The following is a 17,656-nucleotide window of genomic DNA, read 5'->3' on the forward strand; positions in this document are numbered from 1 at the left end:
ATGGTCTTTATTCTCTACACTGTGTGATACAGTGAGATAGATGAGCTCGCAATGCCTGGAAATGGTCGTTATTCTGTGCACTGTGTGATACAGTGAGATAGAAGGGATAGAAATGCCAGGGGATGGTCTGTATTCCCTGCACCATGTGATACAGTGAGAGAGAAGGGATAGAAATGCCAGGGGATGGTCTTTATTCCCTGCACCATGTGATACAGTGAGGTAGAAGGGATAGAAACGCCTGGGGATGGTCTTTATTCCCTGCACCATGTGATACAGTGAGGTAGAAGGGATAGAAACGCCTAAGGATGGTCTTTATTCCCTGCACCATGTGATACAGTGAGGTAGAAGGGATAGAAACGCCTAGGGATGGTTTTTATTGCAGCATGTGATACAATGAATCAGAAGGGACAGAAATGCCTGGGGATGGTCTTTATTCCCTGCACCGTGTGATACTGTGAGATAGCAGGGACAGGAATGCTTGGGGATGGTCTTTATTCCCTGACCGTGTGATACAGTGAGATAGCAGGGATAGAAATGCCTGGGGATGGTCTGTATTCCCTGCACCGTGTGATACAGTGAGGTAGAAGGGATAGAAACGCCTAAGGATGGTCTTTATTCCCTGCACCATGTGATACAGTGAGGTAGAAGGGATAGAAACGCCTAGGGATGGTTTTTATTGCAGCATGTGATACAATGAATCAGAAGGGACAGAAACGCCTGCGGGTGGTCTGTATTCCCTGCACCGTGTGATACTGTGAGATAGCAGGGACAGGAATGCCTGGGGATGGTCTTTATTCCCTGACCGTGTGATACAGTGAGATAGAAGGGACAGAAACACCTGGGGATGGTGTTTTTTATCTGAAGTGTGTGATACAGTGAGATAGCAGGGATAGAAATGCCTGGGGATGGTCTGTAGTCCCTGCACCGTGTAATACTGTGAGATAGAAGGGATTGAAATGCCTGGGGTTGGTCTTTATTTCTTGTATCATGTGATAAAATACTGGAAGGGAATTCTTTTTACTCAACTCATAATTAAGCTCTGGAATTCATTGCCAGAAGATGTAGTGAAAGCTGTTAGTATAGTTGCATTTAGAAAATGTTTGGATAAGTTCCTGGAAGAAAAGTCCATAAACCATTATTAAGGTGGAGTTGCAGAAATCCACTTTTTATCGCTGGGATAAGCAGCTTGGAATCTTATCTATCCCTTGGGATCCTGCCAGGTACTTGTGACCTGGCTTGGCCACTCTTGGAAACAGGATACTGGGCTTGATGGACCCTTGGTCTGACCTAGTATGGCAAGTCTTAACGTTCTTATGAACGATAATTACATAGAATTCTCATATACGAGCAGGCACCCACTAAACATTTGCAGGAGAATGAGTATCCGTATGTCCCCCTTCCCTTCAGTATCCCCCATACTACTCTGCTGTTGTCCCCCTCCTCCAAAGCACGTAAACGGATCTACCTGTCACAGCTGTGGGCTACAGATTTCCGGCATGGGTTGGAGGCTAATGCCCGAGTCTTCTGCCAGCCTGGTGCATGCAGCAGAGGGAGCGAGCATGTGCACAACACTAATCCCAACAGATGCCACTTGCAGGGACCTAAGCATATTTTATATAGAGAAGGAACTATAGTCACATTTTTTTAGTCACTTTCTCTTGCCCCACACCCAGAACAGGGGTGCCTTAATTTTCCAAGCGAGGGGGGTTAAGAAGTTTTCCTAGCAGGATCTGGCAGACACAGGATAGCGCGGGCAGCAAGTAAGAAGAGATCACCAGAGCACCGCTTCTGCCTCTCTCTCTTATATAAAAGACTTACAGTGATACGTGGCGGGGTCATGACAGTTCATGGCTGACCCGACTGTAAAGTGAGGAGCGGGGTTGGAAACAGAGTTTTCACTCAAGGCACCAGTGTCCGCCCTGCTGGATTCAGAGTCGTTCTCTTACTGCCTCGCCTCCAAAACCCAAGATATAGTGCCTTGCACAAGACTACAGCCTCTCATACATTCTTTACATTCTGCTGTCTAAAAAATACAAATCAAAAGGCACAGGGCTGGTGCTTCCATTGGGCAAACTAGGTGGTTGCCTAGAGCACCAAAATTTGGGGGGGGGAACAGAATTCCACCAGCATGATTCCACAGATTTTCTATTGTATTCAGGTCTGGGCTTTGGGCCATTCAAGGACATTCACTTTCTTGCTGAGTCACTTTTTTGCTTTTGCTTTGTGCTTAGGATCAATGTCCCACTGAATGGCGACTCTTCTCCTTGGTTCCAGGTCTCTGGCAGACCAGAACCGGTTGTCCTCCAGGATCTGCCTGTGCTTTGTGCCATCACCTTTCACTCTATTTTCACAAGCTTCCCTGTCCCCGGTTGCTGCAAAGCATCCTTACAACATAATGCTGCCACCGCATGCTATACTGTAGGGATGGTGTCAGAAGGGGTGCTGTGCTGTGTGGGTGTTTTATACCACAAATAATCGTGGTGTAAAACACACACAAAAGTTCTACTTTGGTCTCAACAGACCACAAAACCGACTCTATATGCATGCATTTGACTTGGTTGATCATGCAGTACTGCTCATGCGTTTAAAACAACTTGGCCTGTCTGCAGTAGTGTGGCAGTGGTTTAAGTCATTTCTTTCCTCTCGCCCACCGAGACTGATAGGTGCATTCTCAAAGTTCGAAGCTCTTTCCCCTTACAACAGAAGTTCTGCAGGACTCAGCATTATCCACGACCCTGTTTAATATATATGTTTTGCCATTATGTATATTATTGGCAAATATAGGGGTTCATTTTTGGGTATATGCGGATGATTTTCAATTTCCAATTCCTGCAAGTTCATCGGTCTCTGAGGCATTTGGAGAAATTAACTTGTTGCTTAAAAGCAATTAAGGAATGGTTGGTGGAAAACAGACCACACCTTGAATACTGTGTGCAATTCTGGTCACCGCATCTCAAAAAAGACAAAGCGGCACTGGAGAAAGTGCAGAGAAGGGCAACCAATGCAACGGCTGCCGTATGAGGAAGTTAGGGCTGTTCAGTTTGGAAAAGAGACGACTCAGAGGGGATATGATAGAGGTCCACAAAATCATGAAAAGACTTGAACAGGTTAATGTAAATCGGTTATTTACTCTCTCAGATAATAGAAGGACTACAGGCACTCCATGAAGTTAGCAAGTAGCTCATTTAAAACAAATTGAAGAAAATTCTTTTTCACTCAGCCCAGAGGATGTGGTTACGGCAGTTAGTGTAACTGGGTTTAAAAAAGGTTTGGATAAGTTCCTAGAGTAAAAATCCATAAACTGCTATTAATTAATAAGCAATAGTATCTTGAGATTTATTTGTTTGGGTACTTGCCAGGTTCTTATGGCCTGGATTGGCCACTGTTGGAAACAGGATGCTGGGGTTGATGGACCCTTGGTCTGACCCAGTATGGCATATATTAAGTTCTTATAGCAAAGGCACGTAATATTGGTGTAATACTACTCTTCAATGGCTTTCATATCCCAGACGAGGAATGTAGTGAAGGTATCTTATTATAAATTAAGAATGTTGCGCCAATTAAAACCCTTTTTGTTCACACAAGATTTGAAAACTGTAATCCATGCTCTGGCTACTTCTGTGGTGTTTTATTGTAATGTTTTATATATGGAGTTGCCTCGGTTTGCCCTTCACTCTGCAGGTGGTCACTGGTGTTACTCCGAGGACACACATGACACCTGTGGTGCAGGATCTGCCCTGGCTGCCAATTAAGTATAGGGTTATGTTTAAGGTTATTGTTAAGTTTTTAAGGTCCTGCACGGTATGGCGCCTAAATGTTTTTCTTCTATGGTAACATATTATGAGCCGAGGCATCCCTCGAGATCCGCTTCACAGCAGCCGCTATGTGTTCCACCCATTGAACAGTAAAGATTGGGACGGCTTCTGTGGCCAAGTCCCAAAGCAAAGAACGCCAAGCAGAATTGTCTGAATTTATTTATTTATTTAAACGTTTTTATATACCGACATTCACTGTATCACATCGGTTTACAATAAACATGAACTTAGCTTATAAATGCTTTCCAGAGAACTCTTGAATTATCAAGATGGCTCCTCAACCAGGAAAAAGGTTGCTAGCAATAATTTATGAGTTTGACAGTTGCTTGGTTTTGATTGATTGTAAGTATTACTACCCTTAGCATAAGGCTTGGGGGAACTGCATGGAGTGGCAGTTACCACCCTTGAGAGAGACATGGGGGTATCCTGCACGGAGTGGCAGATACTACCATAAGCCGCTTGCTGGGCAGACTGGATGGGCCATCTGGTCTTTATCTGCCATCATTACTATGTTACAGTACCGTAGTAGTAGGGTTAGGTCAGCCATCATAGTTGATGATTCGATTATTAGAAATGTAGAGAACTGGGTGGCGGGTGGGCTTGAGGATCGCTTGGTAACTTGCCTGCCTAGTGTGACATAGACAGTATTTTAGTACAGTACTGGGAAAAAACTCACTGTCATGGTACATGTGGGCACCAACGACACAGGAAAATATGGGAGGGAGGTTCTGGAAGCCAAATTTAGGCTTTTAGGTAGAAAGTTGAAATCCAGGACCTCTAGGGTAGCATTCTCTGAAATTCTACCTGTTCCACATGCAGACAGAGCTCTGGATTCTCAATGCACGGATGAGACGACAGTGCACGGAAGAGGGATTCAGTTTTATAAGGAACTGAGCAACCTTTTGTTGCGTCCGTTGGTCGCAGACAGCTGCGACTGCTCTGCCTTACCTCTTTTCTTCCCTCTTCCTCCTCCTTGGGCAGGATGGATGCCTCGGCATCTCCAGCTCAGCATGGGTGTTCCAGTCTGCCATGCTTCGTCCTGTGGCCTCCTAGTGCGCGCATGCGCATGTTGCCTACGCTCAAATACACATCAAGGTGGAAACCTCGGGGGCGTCCCCACCGCATGACGTCAATACCTCCGGGTATTTAAAGCCTCCATTACGCTATCATCATTGAGTTAGCAAAGACTTTGGTTTAGCTACTCTGACCACTCTAAGCTGCACGCTTACATGCCTTGCTACCCTCTGGGAATCTCGCTCCTTATGAAGCTCTAGGCACCCGCTCCTTGGGGGTATCTCGCTTCCAACCACCCTTTGGGGTTTCTATTAACTAGACAACCGCTCCTCAGAGGTCTCTCTCTATATATATTTTATTTCAAGATCTTCTGGACTATCAGGTACTCACTCCTCGAGGGCCTACCAGTCCGTGTATCCTGCACCATGGACCTTCGGTCCCACCATCTTAATTGCCAGGAAGATGCCTGCACTACACTCCAGTGAGTACCTCTACGATCTGGTGCTCCAACTCCACCCACCAGGCTCAGGCCTTGCCCGCACTGCAGGCCCTATCTGGAACATCTGGGTGAGACTTCTACATCCAAGACTGTCTGAACGTATTGGCACCTTGCGGACTTCAGTGCCTTGCCTTCCTGCTTCATACCATCTATCTTCAGCAGTACAATAAAGCTTTCCACCTACCAGTGTCTGCTGAGTTTAGCCTATCGCTGTGGTTCCCCACGGGGCCCCTCCCCATGGGAGGAGTCATCTCCACAGCAACTAAGGGTCCACAAGATGCCACAAACACAACACCTTTTGTGGGAGTTTTTTCTTAAAGGATGGGCTCCATCTTATCTATAGTGGAACCAGGCTGCTGGTGCTAACTTTTAAAAAGGAGATAGAAAACCTTTTAAACTAGAAAAAGGAGGAAAGCTCAGCAGTGCATGGTTCGGTGAGAGGTATCAAAGGATGCTAATGAAATAGGGCATCCCAAAAGAGAGGTTCCAATAAAAGCGAAAGTAGTCATGTGCGAATCCCTTGAGCTAAAGGATTCCAAATTATCCCTGGCAACTGAAAAGCAGGCTTTTAATACAAACAAAAACACACTTTGAAATGTTTGTATGCCAATGCCAGAAATCTAAGAAGGGAGAGTTAGAGTGTAAAGCAGGGAATGATGACTTAATTGGCATCTCAGAGACATGGTGGAAAGAGGATAACCAAAGGCATAGTGCTATACCTGGGTACAAATTATATCGCAATGACAATCTTGGAGGCGGGGGGGGTGCTTTATGTCTGGGATGGCATAGAGTCCAACAAGATTTAGATCCTGCATGAGACTATATGCACAACTGAATCTTTATGGGTAGAAATCCCATGTGTGTAGGATAAGAGTATAGTGATAGGAGTATACTAACATCCACCTGATCAAAATGATGAGACGGATGATGAAATGCTATTAGGAATCAGGGAAGCTAACCAATTTGGCAGTGTAGTATTAAAGGAAGATTTCAATTACCCTAATATTGACCAGGTAAATGTAACATCAGGACATGCAAGAGCCATAAAGCTCCTGGCTGGAATAAAATGACGATTAGTAGAGATGTGATTCAGCCAAACCTTTCGATTCGGCTTTCGTTATCGGCCCACCATGGGAAATTTTGTTTTCCCACAGTTCAGGCCAATTTTATTTCGTCTGCCCCCCCGAAACCTGCCCTAACCCTTCAGATTTAAAAAACAAAACAAAACCCAAACCCATCCCAACCCTTCAAACTTAATTGCAAACCCCCCCCCCCCCCCCCCCCAAGACTTACCAAAAGTCCCTGGTGGTCCAGCAGGGTCCTGGGAGCGATTTCCCCCTCTCAGGCCGTCGGCTGCCACTAATCAAAATGGCACCGATGGCCCTTACCATGTGACAGGGGCTATCGGTGTTATTGATCAGCCTCTGTCACATGGTAGGAACAATGGACAGCCGGCACCATATTGCTACCATGTGACAGGGGCCGACCAATGGCACCAATAGCATGCAAATTTTCTCTCATGCATAATCATTGTGGATATCCTGAAAACCCGACTGGCTGGTGGGTCCCCAGGACAGGGTTGGGGACCACTGATTTAGGGCATAGCTACTGCTTATTACTGGCATTGGATCTGTTTAATGTTTAGGTACTTGCCAGGTACTTGTAACCTGGATTGGCCACTGTTGGAAATAGGATGCTGGGCTTGATGGACCCTCGCTCTGACCCAGTATGACATATTCTTAAGTTAGATTAAGTGTAATGAGGTAACGTTTATTTTGGCGGTGGGCCCAACATGGTGGAATGAACTTCTTTTTGAGCTGCGTATAGAACATTCGATGTTAAGATTTAGGAGTCTCTAAAAGCTTATCTATTTATTAGAGTTCAGTAGGGCTTGCTGCAGTTATTAACAGTTTTGTGTAACATTTTTAATTGGTTTTATGGTTTAGTTTTAACATGATGTCTTTTATTTCAATGTTTTATGGATGTTATTTGTAAAACCACCTAAGAGTGATGATAGTGTGGGCTATACATTTTATAAATAAATGTTTTGTTGCAAATACTACAATATGGCTTTTCTTCAGCAGTGGCTTCCTTCTTGCCCCTTTCCCATAAACCAGGCTTCCCTATCTATGGGTGGTCATAAGCATTTAGGCCTAACTCTCCAGGAGGCTCATAATTATGCATTTGTGCAGGCCTCAAGGTGGTTAACTTGGCTAGAGCCTGGAGTGAACGAGAACAGAGGGTGAAGCTCTTCAAAGAAAGAAAACAATTAATGGAAGAGCTCCTAACCTGTCTCTCTAATATGCAGCCATGACATCTTGATCCCATGTTGGCCTGCTACTGCACTGTCCTTTTCTCACTACTTTTTATTAATGATTACAATTATGGGACACAGGGGGAAGTCACAGAACTTTTGCACCATCCGTGCTTTCCAGAGGTCCCGAGGCCTCGCACAGTCTCTCTCCTGGAGGAGGTTCATTGGCAGGAGAGCTGAGATTGCTCTAGCTCCAGCAATTAAAGTGAGCACCCTGCACTGTGCAACTGCAAGTGCACTAAAGGGATGTGCTCCTTTGTGCCAAATTGACACTCGTTGGATCAATGGGAAGAAAGAAGAATGGGAAAGTTTTACCTTCCCCTATTACAGGTCCAAATGGCCCCGTGCTGGGTAAATTTAGTGAAGACGCATCGGCACAATGCCCTGATATTACCTCTACCCCATGTAAGATTTGAGAGGAACTCTTTGTTGAGATAGGCCCTGGGGAATCTAGTTTGGGCCTATTAGAAGGTGATGAAGGAGAGCATCCAGCCATGAGGTCCTCACCTATTATTCCCCCGTTGAGTAAAAATCAAGCAAGAATGCTGTCTCCATCTGCTGATGATGATGGCGCTGTAGATCCCAGCGCATTAGTCCCAGCTGTGCCTTCTCCACAGAACCTGGGAGTGTTGCAGGCTGGTGAGAATATTTCTGAACCAGCTGACATCACCTTGAGCCCCGAGATCTCCTTAGCCCACACAGTGACTCAATAGTGTGAGGTTTTTTTGCTGGAACTGTGGCAAAATTGTCTGATATCGAGCACAGATTGGAAGCAGTTGAAGCTCAAGTCCTTCCCCCTAACTTGCAAGGAGCTGTCATACCAGGCATGAAGGATAGTTCATCACATGCTAGAATAGAAAACTGGATTTTCCAAAAACAAGCTTACTACCTGCTATAGATTTACTTAAATATATTTCCATGAGATATTGCAATTTGACTCAAGAGAAACAAATTCAGCTCTCCCCATGTTTTCATGTGCCTGACATGAAGAAAAACCCTGCAGTGGAAGAGCTTTAGCTATTCTAGCACAATTTGAGTTCTGATCTTACTGCTTTTCTTCCAGATTCACAAGACATAATTACATTTGGAGCTACCTTAATGATCACTTGTGCTCTAGACTACAACAAGGATTTCATTTTGATGCAATCTGTAAAAAATAAGAAGCAGATGTTGTGTGGTCAAAGGGTACAAATATTCCCCGTTGAGGAAGAGAGCTTTTCTACATCTTAAGAAACAGGTCCTCTCACTGGCTGCAACCATTGTCTTAAAATATCCCTGTAAGTGTATCTTGATGTATTAGGGTAAAAAGTTTATCTTTTCAGACTTTACTCATCTAGAAACATTTCATAATGATAAAGCTGTGCGAACGCATATAGCGGTACTGGGAGCTCATATGGAAACATTTTATGATAAAGCTGTGTGAACGCCTATAAAGAGATTGAGATCATATGTTTTTTTTTTAACACTGCTTGGGTGGCTGCTAAACTTCTTTTTGCTTTCCCCCACCCCATTTTAAATGGGGACAGAAGTTGTATTATAAATCAAACTTGCTTTGTGAAATGTTGCACAGTTTCCTTTGTAATCCATCTGATCTGGTTTTATTCATGTTCTTCTGTGCACGATTAAATGTTAATAAAAAGATTTACAAAAAAATTAAAAGATGGATGGAACACAGATTCCTTTATTTCCATAGTACACTCTACCTGTAGGTTATTGTCGGTGCACAGGACTGTTTTATTCTTTATAAGGGCAGAAGATAAATCCAATAACTGAATGAACGAGGCCTACTGCTGCTGCTCATAAGGAATAAGGCAGAAGGGTGGACAGTAAACATTCGTCTTTATGTAAGATCTGCACCATAATTCTCTATTTCTTCACCCAGGCAAGCACATTTTAGCACGAGAGTTTCTGGCCGATTCTATCCACCACAAACAGGTGGGCCAAAAAGCAGTGCATAGGCTACTTCTTGCCACAACTACTAGCCTTGCAGCTGGCTGAATAGCCCCATCTCACTCTATCAACCCTTGTTCTGCTGTAAGAGACTTATTGTGCTTCACAGTTCCAGCAAACTGGAACTAACGCGTCTGCATTGTTGCACTTGGTAGACTAGCAGACCTGTCCACCATATCTTGCACCCGTAGCTCATGATTCCATTTCAACAGTCTCATTAGGATGCCTTTTTCCAATATTTTATAGATAAAATTGCAAACATTGGTGCAGTTTTTTGTTGTTTTTTTTTAAACCAATACCAACAGAGCTCTGGCCTCTTTTGAAGGTGCTGACAAGACCTGAGAAATTTCTCTGTGGAGACTGACATCAGCCTGGCACCTGCAGCCATGCATTCATCTGCGTGTTCTTTAAATTTATGCCACTATGGTCCTTTTGAAAGCCTTTAGTAAGGTTGACACTTTTAACAACAATAAAAAAAAGTCAACTTCTCACTTGGCAACGGGAGTCTACCATCTCATGTTAAAGCGAGCCTCTGTTCAACCATTACTGAAAAAGTTGGCACTAGATCATGTTAACCTCGGCAACTAATCATCTCACCTCCTCTTTCTTTCAGGAATTATTGAATCAGCAGTGTTGCATCATTTAAATTTAAATCATCTCAAATAAATAAAATAAAATTTAAATGACTTCATCCCCATTCCATCCATGCCCAGTATCACTTTGCTTTGCAGGAGACCTTAAGCACCAACCATCTGGTTGCCATAAAGAAGAGGTTTAGTCAGTTGGCACAGTTGTTTCTGTGTTACTCACTCTAGCTGCTGGGTTTGAAACAGTACCCTCCCACTTTTAATCTAGCTCTTGAGAGAGTCGAACACTGTAGGAAGGGGTTTTGGACTGGTTTAGCTTCTCTGGTGATAGAAGAATACAAAACCTCAGCATTGGCTCCATTCACAGCTGGCATCCCATTGTCAGGGGGTTAATGTCTGCCACTTTATTCAATATACACATAGCCTCAAATTTGGCAACTGCGTGCTGGTCTTGGTCCAGGTTATCAGATATACACGATATTACAATTCACCACTATAGCACCAGGTTGGGTAGCAACATTTGAACTGGTTTCAAGTGGTTTGTCTATGGTGACACAATGGGTATTTTGCAAAAAAAAAAAAAAAATGGCCCAGCACTTAGGAGTGAGCTAGCCACTGTCTCATTGAGTGAAGAGCCTAGGGGTCATATTAGATTCCAACCTGACACTATGTAGTCATGTTCAATCAATAGAGGTTGACTTCTTTAAACTGTGCCTACTGCACACATTCAGGCCATTACTTGACTCTGCAAACTGCTGAACTATACTACAGGTTTTGGCATGGTACAGTTTGGATTACCCTAATCCAGCATCTAGGAAGATGCCAGGCAATGCTTTAAGAGCATTCCAAATGCCACAGCAGTCAGCTGCTCCGATTAGGCATTAGAATCTGCATTACACCAATCGTACACAACCGCCACTGGCTACCCATGGAAAGTTAAATACAAGATAGCAATGATGGCTCCCAAGTTGCTTGGAAATAATGCTATACTACACATTTACAATCCTGCTCCAATGCTTAGTTCATCCCAAGTTGCGTTCCGATATATGACTCATTACAGCTTGCTTGGATTCCAGATACACAGGAAGGGAGGGTCCCATTCCCATACCATAGGAACGCAGGCCTAGAAAAAGCTGGGAGAGGGCCCAGGGAGCCAGTAGCACCTCACACTATAGCCAGACGGTGGCCAATTGCATGCCAGTTGTGCCTGGCCCAAAAAGTGAGCTACAATCTTGATGCCTGAATCCTTGAGGCACTGTAAATTAATATCTGCATCATAACGAAGTTGGTCCACTCATATTCCTGTGGCCACAGCAGGCCCACATGCACTACACCCTGCCAAAACCACAGTAGTGGGGAAACATGGGGCCCTTGTTAGGGTAGTCAGATAAGACTTTGCATAATTGAGAAATATGCTAGACACTGAAAATTGAAGGATTTAAATAGGATTTTACAGGATTAGGGAATGACATTGAAAATTTACTTCCCAAACTGGACACAAACACCCCTGATTAGTTTTTGTTTTACATATTTTAGATTAGAGTTTTTAAGATACAGCAAACGATCATGCGGTAGCCCATCCAGCCAATCAATACTACTTTACCATTCCCATCCCTGTTTTAGAGAGCCTCCCTCTTTAAGCACAGTTTTCTTGAATTCAGATACTGTTTTTGCTCCAGCACTGGGGTCCTATTCCATACATTCAACCCCCCGCTCCATGCAGAAACATTTGCTAAGATTACTTCTGCATTTAGGCTCTGTCAACCTCATTGCATGCCCCCTCGTACTAAAGTCTCTTTTCCATTGAAAGATGGTCAGCTCCTGTGCATGGAAACCTTGGAGGTATTTTTCTCCCCCTCTCACTTTTCCTTTAAAGGTATACATGTTTGGATATTTAAGTCTATCCACATATGCTTTAGGACAAAGGTCATCAACCTTCTTAGTGGCCACATTCTGGCTGGACTCCATCTTGTTTAGAGCCTGTTGAAGATGCAGGCTCCAGCATTGTACACAGTAGTCCACAGGAGCTTGGAGCAGGAACCTGAAAAGGAGAAACTCCCAACTACTGACTGCAGGACCCAAACTCCTTTGAGACTTGTACCTAAGCCAAGGAAGGTGATGTCTTTCTAACTTGCCACAACATAGTAATGACTTCTTCAGCCTACTTAAATCCACAAACCATGGGCATCTAGGCCACACTGGAGCTACCAGCATCACCCTACCTCAAACCCTTCTGGTCTACAGCACTGTGTGGCCCTGGGTAGAACGTCTCAAGTCCATGGCCGAGACTAGGCAATCAAGACATCCGATGTTGTTTCTGACTGAAAAACCCCTGGAGCCTGGCAGTCAAACTTGCTGCCCTCAAAATCAACTGCGGAGGCCCAGGAACACGCAAACTCTGCTTATGCCAGTTCCATTCAACAAGGACCAGACTGTGGCTACTCAAAAAAAATGCACCTGCCCAATTCATACCCCAGCACCATTGGATTGCCCTTGCTTCCAAATGATTGCTGGACCAGGAAATTTCTGCTACCATTGAAGGAGCCTGTGCCATTCATCCTTGAGCAATGGCTCCTCATCGGCTCAGACTAGCAGCTACAGTCACTATCACCCAATCCCGAATCTATTACTCTATACCTTTCGACAGGCTTGTCCTGCAAAAGGCACCAGGAAAGAGACACAACCTCTCATAAACCTCTGACCAGAGATGCCAGTGGGAGAGAAGAGGCTTCTGCAATGGGCCTCTTTGAACTGCTGCTTAAGGGACAAGAGAGTGGATACCTTAGATCCCAGCACCTGAAAACAATCCCAAACCCTGGGAATCTTCAGCCGCCAACACTCAACTGAGATGATCTCAACTCTTCAACTTCTTACTCCTGTAAGGAACTATCTCCATCTGCATCGTGAAGTGAGCATGATATTCCAGAATCTGGGAAGGGACACTGGCACAAGCAGACAACTACCTTGTGCACCATGCCAACATCCTCTCTTTCAAACTTCATCCAAATCAGCTAATCATCCAAGGAAAGATGTACCATGAATCCCTTGGTGAAGAGTTGCTGCTACAACCACCATGGCCTTGAAAAATGTATAAGCAAGCACCAGGGTCAAAGGCTAGAGCTTGAAAATTAAAATGCCCACTCAATACTACAAATCTGAGAAACTGTTGGAACCTTCCAACTAGATGTGCACCAAGGATTCTAGAAATTCTCCTTTCCTGACCACTACAATGACTGAAGGGAAGAGTCTCCATACAAGTATGCATTTACCTTCTTTTAAATCTATAAGATTTTGTGGCACCACAAAATAAAGAGTTAGAAGAGGACCAAGACTAGTCTGATACTGCCTCTGTGAAGAACTCGTTCTCAGGGACATAACTCCAGGTCTCCTGAAACTTCAGCCTACTGGGAAAGGTTTTGCAGGAATCCTACCAGCAACATAAGAGTCTTAGATTCCCCCATCCATTTCACCAGCTTCTTCAACTCCTCCCTAAAAACAGTTTAGCTCTATAGGAGAAGTTACCAAGCTAGGACTTGGACCATAGATCCACTGCCCAATTATACAACCAAAAGAGATGTCACACAGTTACCATGGATTACAGATATCTAGCCACTCTGCACAGTAAATCATCCAATACAACTGCAAGAAAAGCCAGACCAGATACCAGGCATTCTGCCTCCTGCTCCGAAGGAGCCTCATCAGAATTTGCTATTGGGATCTAAGCCCAATCCATGCAGGCTTGAGTCACGAAACCATTGCCCACCAGCACGCGGATGCTTTTGGAAGTAGGTAGAAAAGGGAAGAATAGATGGAGGAAGAGGAGAATCCCATTAGGGGAGGGGCTTAAAGTTCCCATTAAGGCCTTTTCATTTTAATCGCCTTTAGTTTTTAAAGAAGGGTATACTCCCAAGACAGGCCTGAAAGCAAACAGAGCCATGGCAGATTTGTATCCTTTTCCAAAAGAGTATTGTTGAAGGTGCCCAACGTTGATGCTATAGTCTCCACTGGCACTAAGAACATTATCCCAGTTCAGCAAACAGTTGAAAATCCTGAGGATTCCAGCAGGAAAAAAGGGCCTTCGATAGGGAAGATGTATGCACAAAACACCCAAGGAACCAGATCTAGCATTAGACACCACAAATAATGCCCGACTCCACGCTTCGGAAGCCTCAGTGTGAACTTGTGTTCGCAACTTCACATTCCTCTGTGAGGAATACTTTGCCCAGCTTGATGTCAAAACATACTCGTAGTTGCTCTTGGCCAGATTCTTGCTTACGCGATTCACTGAAGACTGGGGCCTAGCAGAAGCCTCAGCAGAAGCTCCTCTACCCAGCCAATACCTTCTCGCCTTCCGGTAGCTTTGTCTTCTAGGTGGAGCTCTTCTTGCTCCCATAGGCTTATTGTCGGGTATTTATTGTCCCTTGGACTTATGCCAATGCTTCACCAAACAAAAGGCTTGCCTTTGAAGGGAAGACTGCCAAGTTGTGACTTAGCCCAGACATCTGCCAACCAATTACACAACCCTAAGAATCTCTTACCAAAACAGCAGCGATCATGTTGCAGGCTGAAATGCACAAGTTATACAAAGCATCTGGGATATCAGCTAGCCCCGATTCAAAATGCTCCACCTGCTTCAATGAAAGGGGAGCTCCTGCCCCCTCTACCTGAAGGAGCTATACTCAGCACAAACAGGTCCATACCGTGAAACTACAGCACACAGCAGCCCACATGGCCAAGGCTGAAACATTTTAATGTATTTCCATCTTCCACTCTTTTGTATCTTTCAGCAGTCACACCTGCCACCCGAATGGAAGTCTTCATGGTCACAACAAAGACAGACATAGGAAACTTGGTTCTTACCTGCTAATTTTCGTTCCTGTAGTACCACAGATCAGTCCAGACTCCTGGGTTTTGCCTCCCTTCCAGCAGATGGAGACGAAAAAAAAATGTTTGAGTGTACCCCCTGCTTTAGGTGACGTGCAACCTGTATCTATTCAGTATTAAACATTACCAAAGCAGAAAACCTCAAAACGTATCAGGGAATACCAAGCCCAACTTATAATTACCTTACATGAACAGGAGAAGATATCCTTTACATTGAAGTAATACAGTGATCAGCCAAATACGAGCAGACTCTCCAATACTCCTTCAATGACCCTTCACCCACCATATTGGGCAGGAGTCTGGACTGATCCGTGGTACTACAGGAATGAAAATTAGCAGGTAAGAACCAATTTTCCTTTCCCTGTACGTACCCGGATCAGTCCAGACTGCTGAGCTTCCGTATCTGGGGTGGGACTGTAAGAGTGTCTGGCAAAGGTATGCAAGGACTTCCAGGTCACTGCCCTGCAGATCTCTTGTGGAGAAACCAAACTGGCATTCTGCCCAGTAAGTGGCCTACGAATGCATCGAATGGGCCTTCAAATCCTCTGGAACAGGCCAACCGGGACAGATATACACCAAAGCAAGCACCTCTTTCAACCGGCCTTTGACGCCTTTCTTAGCACCACTCCAGAGCACGAAAGATGGTCTGCAGCCAGAAACTATTAGTGACCTCGAGATATTGCAACAGAACCCTCCTGCCATCTAATTCTATAGCATATGGCGACTCCCTGTCAAAAATGGAGAAAGTCAGAAGCTCCACCTACTGATTTCGAAAAACTAAACACGACCTTCAGCAGAAAGGAACCATTCTGAACGACACTCTAGAGTCTGATATTCACAAAAAGGGTTCACGAGCACAAAGACAGGGGAGAAACCAACTGCATCCCGGAAATCCCGTATCAGGATCATCCACAGAGTGCTCTTGGAGAGACTCTGCAGGGCTCAAATCCGCTGGGGACAGGTCTGGTGGGAGATCCTTTAGCCCCTGCCTCTCTGTTCAGCCTCATGGAAAGCTTTCAAGATGGCTGCCATTCCCACACTCAGCAGGATCAGCCTTATCCTCTGGGGCAGCCTGCAGCTTCCCTGCACCACGCTGCTTCCCAGCTGCCTTGACGGCCATGTCTGAAAAACCCTCCCCACCGGGGGCAAGACCCGAGCGGGGGGAGTCTCACAGCACGAGGCATGCAGCATGACCACCGTGCATAACGGAGCACGCCAGGCGCCGGTTGTTGACAATGGGGCTGAAGCAGCTGAAAACCACAGGACTGTCACTGCTTAACTCCGCCCACTGTCCAGCAAAAAGCCTGCCACCCCGCTCAAAAGCTCCATGCTCCGAGCAGTCCTTACAGTTTGGCTTTTTTTTTTTTTTAAAAGATTAAAACTCACCCCACCCAAGTGCAAAGGCTCCTGCAGATCCTTGCTGGTGGGGGAGGGAACAGGGCCAGAAGCTGTCACCCCCGCCGCCCCAGCACACAGACAATTTGGGTCCCCAAGCCCCGCTCCATTAAAGCCTGCTACCAGGAGGTATGGTCCCACCAGAACCTGCCAAGCCCCTGTGGTTGACAGCCAAGTCTTCTTTTTCCTTTTTTTGAAGATTAGTTCAGAAGCACAGGTTTTGCCCCACCTCCATCTGCTGGAGAGAGAGAAATACTGTACAGGTTGCACATCACCTAAAGAGGGAGTACGCTAGAAGTTTTTCTCTGTCTCCATCTGCTGGAAGGGAGGCAAAACCCAGGAGTCTGGACTGATCTGGGTACGTACAGGGAAATGCACCTTGCGCAGCTTCAAGCGCTCCAACATGGCTTCCGGCACTGGGTAAAAGTTTCACCATCGCTCTACCAACCTTCAAACCTGGCGCACTCCCTAAAGACCCAGCTTCTTAGCTGGACCAGAGAAGGGAAAAGCTTTTGGTGGCACAGCCAGAGGCCCTCCACAATCCTCCTTAACCCCAAGCTCCTTTAAAGCTTGGCCAAACATGGGAAATAGTTCTTCCCTACAGCAGAGCCAGACGACTCTGGGGTGATCTCCTTCCCAGGGGCAGAGTCAGAAAGGATCTAAGCCCTTTTGGAGCCTGCACACTTCAGACTCCTGCTCCGCCCAACTGAGGTGTAGGGTCTTATTTTAAATAAAGCGGCATGCTGCAGGGGCCCTCTGGATAGGTGGCAGATTTTGTTCAGACACGGGAGGCTTAGAACAGGACCATTTCCCCCAACAGCCCTTTGCCAAAAAAGAGCTGTGCGCGTCCCTAGCACAAAATCAGTTAAAAAGGCTGCCTCAGACTTCCAAGCCAACCTTTTCTGGCTAAGATAACCAGGTCTATTCAGTGGTGCGGCAGAGCTGCTAAATATACAGCACTAGTTAGCCAGGTCAACTTGCTGGCTAACGCAGAGAGCAACTGCCTGTGGAACTCATATGATTTATGTACCCATTGGATAGTAGTTGTACCTTTCATTGTAATCCACTATTCTGGGGAAAGGCAGGATAGCAAGGATTGAGAAGTAACTTCACCCCCCCCCCCACAAAAAAAAAAAAGAAAATCCTGGAACTTCCTCCTGGATACCAACAAGATCAGGCCCCTTCCCAGACTCTAGAA

The sequence above is a fragment of the Rhinatrema bivittatum genome, chromosome 19 (assembly GCF_901001135.1).
Source record: "Rhinatrema bivittatum chromosome 19, aRhiBiv1.1, whole genome shotgun sequence".
Taxonomy (NCBI): Eukaryota; Metazoa; Chordata; class Amphibia; order Gymnophiona; family Rhinatrematidae; genus Rhinatrema; species Rhinatrema bivittatum.